This window comes from Helianthus annuus, chromosome 4, assembly GCF_002127325.2.
Source record: "Helianthus annuus cultivar XRQ/B chromosome 4, HanXRQr2.0-SUNRISE, whole genome shotgun sequence".
Classification (NCBI taxonomy): domain Eukaryota; kingdom Viridiplantae; phylum Streptophyta; class Magnoliopsida; order Asterales; family Asteraceae; genus Helianthus; species Helianthus annuus.
In genome coordinates this window covers 125,588,626-125,600,622 of record NC_035436.2, presented here as the reverse complement: position 1 = coordinate 125,600,622, position 11,997 = coordinate 125,588,626, and the positions used below count along the sequence as shown (strand labels likewise).

Sequence of the window (11,997 nt, the reverse complement as noted above, 5' to 3'; positions counted from 1 at the left end):
TTGTTTGTTTATTTCTTTTTGGCTTCATCATCATTTTTTTTCAAGAAGTCATAAGAAAAACCGAGCTTTGTTACTAAAATAAAGGGTTTAAAATGAAAAAGGGTTTTGGTGGGTAAAAGGGTGTTTGTTTTGGGTTAAGAAATGAAAAGGGTTAGGCTCAAAGGGGTTAACTAGGGGGATTTTTGGGTAGGTGGTAAAAAAAAGAAAAATAATGGTGTAGAAATAAAAAGGGTTAGTCCTAATGCCTCCATCATTTACTTACTTGGGTTTAAGTTGGTAAGGACCGGGAATGTATCGTCGTGGCAAGTTCTAGAGTCGTAAGAACCAAGCGGCTATTCACACAAGAAATAAAAAATGAGCATTTAGTTTAAAGATGTATATTTGTATGCTCAATAAAGGCTCAAAACTCACTTTTTGTGGGAATGGGTTTTTATGTGATCAAGTATATATAATCAAATTTTAACTAGATTTGTCATGCCATTTCATAATTTTCTTATGTTGGTTCTTTTTATCACGACGCTATCGGTTGTAAATTTGTAAAAATATAACCTTTTTAGAACTTGAAATTCCCAAATTAATCCTAGACAAGTAAAAAAAATGAAAATTTTTTTGAAAAAATTTGGGGTGATTAGCGGTTCCAATAGAGTTTTGTGTAAGACTTGTAATTAGGACTTGCAAGATTCAAGGTTTTAGCATCCCCCCCCCCCACACTTAAATTACACATTGTCATCAATGTGTCCCAAAAATAAGTTTTTAGGTTGATTGAATGTGTAAAAAGATGTGAAAAAGCAAAAATTTATGTTACTGGGTGTCTGGATACGGCCCCGTGGTATCCGGGCACGGCCCCGTGTTCAGATCGCCAGTAACAGAAACTAGTAAAAAGAAATAGAAGCCTGGGCACGGGGGCATGTTCAGCGAGCACGCCCCGTGTCCAGTTACCTGAACTGGGCATTTTTCTGCAGATGGTTGAGCACGGGCGTGTTGGATGAGCACGACCCCGTGCTGAACTTGCTGTAATGAAGAAAAATTGTCGGGTGGCCCTGTTTTTGTGCATGGGGTGCTGGTTCAAGTTTCCCTTGGTATCCTTCACCATCCCGAGTGTGTTTTATTCCTGAAAATTAAAACTAAACTAGAAAACATAAAAATTAATCTATACTAAACTAAGGATAGTTCCGCGGAATGCCTTCGTGGTGCGCCACGTTTATAAGGGTCCTTGGCTAGACCCAAAGCTTGGTCATATGTTACCCAAGTGGGAGGCTTTGCATCCCATGTTGCATCGTCGGAGAGCATCATCCAAACTCGAGTCTATGACCTTCATGTAATTGACCGGGTCGTCGTCTTCTACTCTCTTTCCAACTCTAAACTTCATTTCCTTGTCCCCAATCCTCAATGTTAGCGTTCCACCATTCATGTCTACCACTGCTTGGGCCGTAGCTAGGAATGGCCTCCCTAAGATGAGTGGTACTTCGGTATCTTCTTCCATATCTAGTATGACAAAGTCGGCCGGGAAGACAAATTCGCCGACTTTGACCAATAGATTTTCAGCGACACCTTGTGGATATTTGACGGACCTATCGGCGAGTTGTATGCTCATTTTTGTAGGGCTTGTTTTCCCTAGGCCGAGTCGGTTGGACATTGATGCGGGCATGAGGTTGATGCTAGCCCCGAGGTCGGCTAGTGCATTGCGAATGGGGGATTCCCTAATTGAACAAGGAATTGTGAAGCTTCCAGGGTCAATCTTCTTTTGCGGGAGTTTGTTGAGTAGCAAGGCGGAGCATTCTTCGCTAAATTAACTAATTGCAATGATTCAATTTTCCTTTTATGAGTGAGGAAGTCCCTCACAAATTTTGAATATTTAGGCATTTGAGTTAGGACTTCGATAAATGGAATATTAACATGCAATTGTTATAGCAAATTTTCGAACTTTGCGAATTGCTCATCGGTCTTTTGGCGAATTAACCGACCGGGGTATGGAACCGGAGGATCCTTGGTGGGCTCTTGAATTGGTGGAGAAGCCTTCTCTTGTTGGGGCGTGGGTGGAGTTGTGGTTTGGCTAGATTAGCTTCTTTCAGTTGGAGGTAATGGAGCCTCCTCGGGACCCACGGTACGGTTTCTCAATGTGATGAGATGTACTTGCGCCTTTGGGTTGGTTTCGGTATTACTTGGTAACGCGCCTTGTGGTCTCTTGGAGAAATTTTGAGCTAGTTGATTTAATTGTTTTTCAATGTTTTGAATACTAGCTTGTTGATTTCTAAAATTCGATTCCAATTGTTGAAATCGATCCGAGTTTTTCTTTTCGGTGTCGGAGATAAGGCGAGATACGGTATCTTCAAGCCTTTCTCGTCCCCCTTGTTGTTGAGAGAAATTTTGTGACTCGTTTCTTGGTTGTTGAAAGTTTGCTCGTTGATTTTGTTGGTTACTACTATTGTCGGGGTTCTCTCCAACCAAGGTTAGGGTGGTTACGCCATCCTTGGTTGTAGGTACCCGTAGGAGGACCCGACGGCCTTGGTCTATTATCAATGTAGTTTACCGATTCTGTTTGATTATCTACTTCTTTCATACAACTCCAATTTTCTTGTGGCCCACCACACCCTTCACAAGCCATAACCTAGGCCGTTTTTGCCATCTCTAGCTTTTTGATTTTTGAAGAAAGGGCCTCGATTTGAGCTTGTAAAGAAGTGCTTTCATCAACCTTATGGACGCCTGGGGTAATAGATTTATTGCCTCGGGGAGTCTTCCACTGAAAATTGGTTTGAGCAATTTCCTCAATTTGATTATATATTTCATTTGGGCGACGATTACCTAAGAGTCCCCCGGAGCTAGAGTCAAGTGTTTGTCTTGTGTGTGGCAACAACCCATTATAGAAAGTGGATACTTGTTGCCATACCGCAAGACCGTGATGAGGACACTTTCTTAGTAGCTCCTTGAACCTTTCCCAAGTTTCATATAAGGATTCCCCATCCTTCTGTGAATATGTATTAATTTCAGTCATTAATTTAGCCGTTTTAGCAGGAGGGAAATACTTATATAGAAAATTTTGGGCTAGTTCATCCCAGGTGTTTACCGAGCCAACTGGGCGGGTATTAAGCCAAGCCTTAGCTCGGTCTTTTAGTGAAAATGGAAACATTCGAAGGCGGATGGCGTCGTTTGATGCTCCATTGATCCGAAAGGTATCACATATTTCTAAAAAATTAGTAATATGTAGATGGGGATCCTCGTCCGCAAGCCCATGGAAGGTTGCGGAGTTTTGAAGCATTTGTATCAAATGCGGCCGAAGTTCGAAGTTGTTGGCTTTGAAATTCGGTGCATTGATAGCGGCGTCGAGATTACCTACGGTGGGTCGTAGGTAATGCATGAGGGTACGTTGGTCCGCCATTGGAAGTGGGTCCCCCCGAAACCTTCTCTTGGTTTTTAGCTTTAAGTCTTCTTCTTAGAAAGCGTTCGGGTTCGTCTAGGGGTTCTTTTATGTCTCTATTAGAACTGGAGCTCATACACTACGTGGAAAGTTCAGATGTGGCGCCTAGGTTCCAACTCCTGTAATAAAAACAAAAAAGAACGTAGGTCAGAAGCTTCACCACGGTCCCGTGCTTAAATGAACACGGCCCGTGGTCGGAGATACAGTGATTGTTTTCCGGATCCCTGTTACTGGGGAGTTTGACACGGCCCCATGTTGCACCGACACGGCCCCGTGCTCAACTCTCTGTAACTCGGAAAATAAAAACTGCCAGTAACAATGCTGGGCACGGCCCGTGTCCGACCAGGCACGGCCCGTGCTGAGCTCTGCAGAAACTGAAAATCTAAGAAAAATACTAAAAAAATATAAAAATAAGAAAAAACGATTAGGCCGTTGATTCCTGACTTTCTTAAAATCCTTGTGTCCCCGGCAGCTGCGCCAAAAACTTGATGCGCGTGTGGTGTTATAGGTTTTTATGTATATTTTTAGCCCTTTTTACACGTTAGTCAAGTTTTAAATTTATAAAACACGATACTTTACTAACACCAAACATACATATGGGCAAGTGCACCCATCGTGAGCGTAGTATAGTGTTGGCAAGATACCGAGGTCGTCCAAGGACACAAGAGCTTTTAATACCGGTTTATCCTTAACGTCTAATCAAATCAAAAATTTAGAAAAATATGTTTAAACTAGAAAATAAAAACTAAAAATGCTGAAAAATAAAAATAAAAGTAAAACAGATAGACAAGATGAATCACTTGGATCCGAGTCGTGTTAGTGTAACCTTTGATTATTTCCGCACTTTTGCACTTTTTAAGAAATTATCTTAGTTATTGTAGTAGGCCCCTCTTTTGAAGGTGACGTTACCCTCAACCCAGTAGTTTGAGTCAGCAAGGATACAATCCTAAAGGGTTGGATTATTGAAAGATAATTAATTAAGCTATTAATGCGTAATGTGGTAGGCCCCTCTTTTGAAGGTGACGTTACCCTCGGCTAAGTAGTCTGAGTCAGGAGGGATACTGTCCTAAGTAGCCGGGTTAATGTTTTAATAGTAGCTTACATATGAGGGGATCAAGGAGTTCGGACCCCCGCCATCCAATACCAGCGGGTATTGAAGGAGGTCCTACTAAAGTTGACCAAGGTCCTTGCAGGATCTATACACTGAACAAGGCAAGACTCTTACCAAACCATTCCCTTAACCCCCGACCAGGTAGCCAACATATCTCAATATAGACCGTGGAGATATGAATGGTGAAAATCTTTTATTTTATATAGACAGTAAAATAATGCCGAGACACCATGGATAAATGATAAGGAAGATTCACCTTCAACATAAGAAAGTAGTTATTAAAGCCATTAATACATAACCAAATAAAATGTGCAAAAAGATTAAAAATAAAAAGTATTACACTCGACACTTGTCTTCACCAAGTGATGTAAGAGACTTAGGCAAACATGGCCTTTGATTGTCAAGAACTCTTATGATCAATCTTGGATCCCGAGACTATTCACACACTCTATGATGGATGATGGATGATGGTGATGGATGTGGATGTGGATGTGGGTTGTGATGGTGGTGGTGGTGGTGGGTGGGTGAAGTGTGAGAGAGGTGGTTTGCCAAGGGATGGTTTGCAAATGAGCCAAGCACCCCTATTTATAGCCTGCACAGAAGCCCGGACATGGCCCCTTGTCCACCCATCTTCTCTTTCTTCATTAAATGCAGTTTGTCTGCATTAGTTGACCACGCCCCCATGTCTGCTGGGCACGACCCTGGGTGCAGAAGTGTATCTGTACTATCAATATTTTCCTAGATTCTGCGAATCTTAGAGTTGACCACGGCCCCGTGTCCGCTGGACACGCCCCCGTGGTGGGTGATAGAAGCTTCTACATCTTTGTCTTTTCTGCAGACACTTGGGCACGCCCCCATGCTCATTGAGCACGGGGCGTGTTCAGCCTTCTGTTCTCTTGTTTTTTCTTGGGAAGATGTTGTCGGGGGGTCGGGCATGCCACGTTTATTCCTTTTCTTGTATTTATGTTAGATTTAGCTGCCTTTTTGCTTCTTTTGTTCATTTGAGCTCATTTAATCCTGAAAATACAAAAGGAAGACAAAAACACACTTTTTCCAACTTAGTACTAAAAAAGGGTTTGTTTTATGCCACATTTGATGTAATTTATATGTTGCATTTTGTGCACATCAATTTCGCTTCCCAACTACCCGGAACGCATGCTTTTAGTAAAGTGTGTGAACTCACCTTTGCTTTGCTCGGCAGATAATTTACTTATGTTAGGTGGTCAACCGCGTCCTATTATGGTTACCAAGTTTAATCAGATTCGTATACAAGTATCCCAAGTATTTATACACATATCAAGTAGCACATAAATATCGCGTATCACATAATAACCATACGAATACTGTTTAAGTCCAACAGTTGTACCGTAACATACACAGTCCCAAGTGTGTTATGAGTGTGCTGCCCAAAAGGTCATGTGGCCCAATGCGAGAGTGTACGGTCTAATTATGGGAGTACAATCTAACGATCATATGGTCTGGTATGTGAGTGTGCGGTCCATTGACTTTTAGTCCAAGAATGGGTGTGCGGTCCAGTTATTATAATCAGTCCATTTAGAGTGTGCGGCCCACTAAGTCATACGGCCCAACATGTGACAACTGGCACTTTTCCATGTTTTCCGTACAATAATAAACAGTAATCTGTGCTTTAATGACTGTGCATGATTGAATTAACAAGACAAATGAATTTCTGATTACTGTCATATACATGCAAAGGCATTTCATGTTGCAAGATTGCTCATCATTATTACATGCAACACAATATGGTTCAATAAGTGCACAGAACAAAGTTAGCACAGTTATCAGGCAAACCAGAAGTACTGACGGGAGTTCAGTACTCAGACAGACGTAATGTTAAGACGCAGAATGAGCCCGAAACCAAGTGTTACACTAGAATAGTGTGTAGAAAAGTAGGAATTTCAAAACTGTCTTCCTAGTGATGATTTAGGTGCCGGAAAGTGCCAGAAGCACACTAAAACTGCAGAATTCTGCAGAAAATAAACAAATTCAGTAATTTTCAGCATTTTAACAACTAAATATAATGCAGAATTTTGGTTTAATGGTCCAGAATACTTTCCTAAGTGTTGGGAATCGAAACTGTCATAAAAGACAACATAAAGCACACTAAACTGCGCTATTTAGCACTTTAACGAACCGGTAACCAACCGAACAGCCAGACATTACCCGAAACATCAAAATTTCACTAGAAGCATTGTTTTAGTGTTATGAAGCTAGTTATGGTCACCGAACATCATAATACACCCTATAAACATATAATACATATAACACTAACTAGTTCCCTTGAATTCTAACCAAACCATTTAACTTACCTTAAATCCCAACCAAGACCCCCCCCCCCCCCAAGTTGACGGTCATCAAGGTGGTCCCACCACCTTGATTTTCTTCCATTGTTTAATTGATTTTGTTGGATGCTTTTGAGACATAAAGACCAATAATTAACTTAATGTTGGAAGTTTTCTACTTAAGAACCACAAGACCATACATTCACTCATTCTAACATTTCAAGTTTACTCTCCTTCTCCTTCTTCTCTTCTTATTCTCGGCTCATACATCACCAACATACACATCCATTTTTAATCATCTTCCATCCATTCTAAGCATATCCTAAGGTGTAAGAAGCATAGTTAGGAAGCTTGGAAGCATTGGAACTTGAAGGACCACTCTCTAGAGCTTTTATCCACCTTGTTTATCATCTTCTTGAGTTCTTCCCTAGCCCTTGTGCTAGTAGTAAGCCCCTTGTAACTTGATTTTACTTCTTAATTTTGATGGTTAAAAGACTACGTAAAAGGTTAACATAAAGATCATGAAGAAACAAGAAGATGAACTCTAACATAAAGCTTAAAATCATAAGAATCTATGTTGATTTAAGGTATGTATGATGCTTGATTGTTGATTTCTTGTGATTATGATGTTGATCATCATAAGAAGCTTGCTAGATTGTGATTAAACACATGATCTAGCAAGTGAGAGGATGGATCTTGTAAAAATCAAAATGATCATCCTTTATGTTCAACATGAACTTGAAAGTAAAGTTGTTTTTGAGTATGATGATGATAAATACATGTTATAAGCCTTGTAAATGGAAGATTTCAAAACTAATTTTCTCAAGAAAACAAAATTATTAACAAGATTTACATAACCATGATTTTTAAAGAAACTTATGTTTTTAGTGTTAAATCTAGACTAGAAACATGTTTGTAACAAGAAAAATACAAAAGAATCATTTTTTTTGAAAAGTCATCTTATAAGTTGTGAAAGACTAAATTCTTCAAGAATGAGATTTACAAACAAATAACCATGTTTTAAAGGGTAACTAAGTCTACTAATTAACATTGTAAGTTACTACAAGCTTTTACAAAAATTTCAAGTTCATGATGTAGTGTAATTTCATAATTTTTGGCTCATGGTAAGTGTTGAATAACTTGTTGTTGATTGGTGATGATTTTAAAAGAAAATGATATGCTTTGAAAGCATGGAAACCTCCATTTTTAAGGGGAAACTATGGCAAAATTTTTCTAGAATTTAAGCACTTAGAAAAATATTTTTTTAAACAAGTGTTTACAAGTATATTTCAATCATGGTTTTTCTTATAAAATTTGCCATATTTTTTGTTACAAAAATTACAAAGATTGGAGGTTGGTTTTTGATAAATAAAAGTGACTAAGTATATATTTAGGAAAATATATATTTAGATGTCACAATTTGTGTGATTACTTGTATATTATGTGTATTAGTTATATTATTTTAGGACTTGAAATAATATAACTTAACAAAATACCAAGAATTATAATACAAAAATATTACCAAAATTCTGAGAAAACAAATATATAATTTATACCCAAAATTGGACAAACCGAACAAGGAATATGAACTACAAAAATATCCCGGAATTAAATTCATATATATATACTTTGACAAGTGAGTAAAACGGTATTTTGGAAACCAAGGAAACGAAAAATATGATTTTTATAATTATTACAAAAATATATCACATTTTTGTCAAGGAGAAAATATATTATTTTGGGTGAAGAAAATATATATGTTTTCTTGAACAATTAGAAAATATAAAATTTTTGGAGAAAATATATATATATTCTTAAATAGATTTAGAACATATTATTTTTGGGGTGAAAAATGGACTTATAAATATTTTCTAAGTTAAACTTGAAAATATATTATTTTTGAGGTTTATATGAAAATATAAATATTTTTGCCAAGGAAAAATTGTAAATAATTTTCTATAAAAGTTTTCTTAAAATATATATATTTTAAGAATATAAATTGGTAATTTTTATTGATTAAAAATAATATTCCGGAAAGTATAAATACAAAAATTAAGTATAAGAATACTTAATAAATACAATAAAAATACGTATTCTCGTACGTATAAATACACCGGAATACGCCACCAATACTTGGCTAAATACACAAGACTAAAAATACACAATTATAATTATACCCATCCTTGGGGATATATGCATGGGGGAAATTACAAAGGAGACAAGCCAAAAAGATATTATCTTGACAATATTCCAAATATATGGATGAATATAATTTAAGTTAAAATATTATTATTTTAACTAATAATTATATACTTTGAAAGTATGTAATGTGCATCAAAGATGTAACTCAAAGTACACCAAGATTTCCAAAACAAGTCTTAATGAACAACTAAGACAAAAGAGTCGTTACACGACCTAAACGTCTAATAAGACCTGGCACATGTGTAGGTAGTTGTACGACTCGTAGGAGGAACTTTGAATATACGAGACAGCTGGACGCAAACTTGTGAGTTCATGTCCCCCTTTTCTCTTAAATGTTTTCGGATTTATAACTCTCGGGGGGTGGAATACATGTTACATTTGTTACAATGGTATGATTTGGCTATGGAATGAACTATTGGATCATGTGAGCATAGGCTGAAACTGAAATGCCAATAAATCTCATAAGAAACATGGACAAAGGTTAGATTTAACGGGTACGGCCGAGCCCCACTCATGGTCCTTATGTAACCACTTAGAGTGCTTTAGTGTCCTAGTCGAGGTGATTCGACAACGGTCAAGGGTGATTTGACACAGTGAAGGTGATTTGATATGGTCAAGGGAATTTTATACAGTCAAGGTGATTTGACACAGTCGAGGAGATTCGACAAAGACAAAAGTCTACTCATATTGAGTACTCCCTATGTCTTCACATACATTAATGCCCTTGCAAAACATTAATTGATCTATTCATAGACGTTTTTCATACCTGTTTTCAAAGGAGTCTCTCAAATGTTTACAAGTTTATTAGTACTCATACAAAACGCATGAACTCGCTCAACTTTTGTTGATGTTTTCCAAATTTACATGTATTTCAGGAAACAAGTTGGATCTTGGGCGCTGGTGTTGTTTCGGGAAGTAAATTTCAAGTTTAGATGTCATGCACTTTTGTTGGTTGTAACTTAATCAGAGGTTGTGTTGTTTGAAACTTAAATGACTGGTGTTGGTAATGTTTTGAACTCTATGAATGGATGAACATCATGTCACACCCTGGCTTTGCGGAAGCGTGGTTAATTTGGTGTGACTTCTCAATACCATAGCTTAATCATAACAAAGCTATATGAATTAAAAATATGCAAGAATCATCCATTAAGTTTTAAAAACCAAATACAGTACCATTGTTTTAACGGGAACACGCCCTAACAACCATAACCTTGTTCAACAAACAATACAAACTCAAACATATCATAAACACAGTTTAAGGACTGTGACTTGTCCAGGAAAGAGTCACATTCCCTAAACCCCGGATGACCTTGGAAAACTAGTGCTGCGGGAAAACGTGCCATACCGTGCCAGATCTTTAATTCCCTGAAATACATGTAAGTTGAAAAATCAACAATAATGTTGAGCGAGTTCATGTGTAAGTGAGTAAATAAACCTTTGTATTTATCAAAACCCTGGTATGTAGCAAATAAGGAAAAAGAGATCACCAATGGTTTGCAAGTCCATTGATATGTGTGAAGTGCAAGTAGGAAGACTCAACCCTTGCGATTTTGCGTCGGGGCACAAAGTCACCCCGAGGTCCGTTATGCTGGACCTGGGGTTGGGCTCGCTACACCCAGATAGATCTACCGCTTACGTCCCTCGGTCCTACAATGAGGATTAATGGCCTCCAGTTCCCGCCTACCCACTCACATGATCTAAGTAGTAACCCTCCTTATGCTAACCATACCATGTAAAAAGTACTCGTAATCATAGTAACATGTATTTCACCCCCGCAGTTTAGAAAACTGAAAACAGTTAAGAGAAAAGGGGGACATGAACTCACAGTCGGTGCGTCTCTACCAAGTACTCCAAATCAGGCAGCTGTGCAACGACCTACATGTGCTAATTCTATTAGACGGACGGCCGTGCCTTAGCTTTATAGTTTAAGTTTTTTTTTTTGGGAAATAGTTAGACAACTATTCCGTGTTTACTTTCCGTATATACTTGGTAGTTAATCTCCTTCCCAAGGATGGGGGATTTAATACATGTGCGTTCGAATTATATCGTTAAGTCTCACTTAATATATTTTTATTTCCAATTCCAAAATATAAATATTTTTCTCAAAAATATTATATTTCCATTTCACATAATTTTCCCCAAAAATAATACGTCGATAAAATACGCGTTCGTAAATATTTCCGTATAATGCGTAAGTTACGTTTGATCATCCGAGTGGTAATAAGTATTACCAGTGTAACTTATAATTATCGTAGGGGCGTTCGTATTATTTTGGATCTGTTAACGTTCGTAAATATTATTTTTACTCTAAAAATAATATTTGTGTATTTTCACAAAATAATCATAAACAGTGTGGTGAAAATATATTTACTAAATATATATATTTATCACGTTTAGTTTTGTGAAAATCCCACCTCCGATATTTTGTAAATAAAGTCATGGCGAAATATATTTTGAAAACATGTCAAAAATAATTCTAACACTTGTAGTGTAAATAATTCTAAGTGTTAGGTTTTTAGAAAAATTTCGCAGAGTTTCCTCTGTAACTGGAGGTGGCCACGCTTTCAAGCGTATCATTTTCTTTTGCAAAATCAATTTCAACAACCTCTTTAATCAATCAAACAATTTCCGACACATCAAACTAGTCGACAAGTATGTAAATCGCATAATCGCATGAACTTGTAGTTTTTCCGAAAACTATAGTGTAAATCCCATTATATTTTGTGGATCTTTATATAAAGTAGATCGGTCTCGTAAAAACCTCGTTTTTAAAGTAAATCCATCTTTACAACTTCTCGTCATCTTTTACAAAGTTTGTTATTTTGTCGAACCTTTCATTTCACAAGTGTCTACACACTTGTGGTTTATAAAAATCATACTTGTTAGTGTAAGATCTGTCTTTTTAGAAAACATGATTTCTTTGATATGTGGTTCTTTGAAAATACCATTTGTACATACGTAGATCC

At 37.4% G+C, this 11,997-nt stretch overlaps 1 non-coding gene across 1 annotated transcript; it reads left to right on the top strand.

The window, feature by feature from the left end:
- Positions 1-2,891: 2,891 nt before the first annotated feature.
- Positions 2,892-2,998, top strand: LOC118492028. The gene has a single exon (XR_004892469.1). It is a non-coding gene; the product is annotated as a small nucleolar RNA R71 (small nucleolar RNA).
- The last annotated feature ends 8,999 nt before the right edge of the window (positions 2,999-11,997 follow it).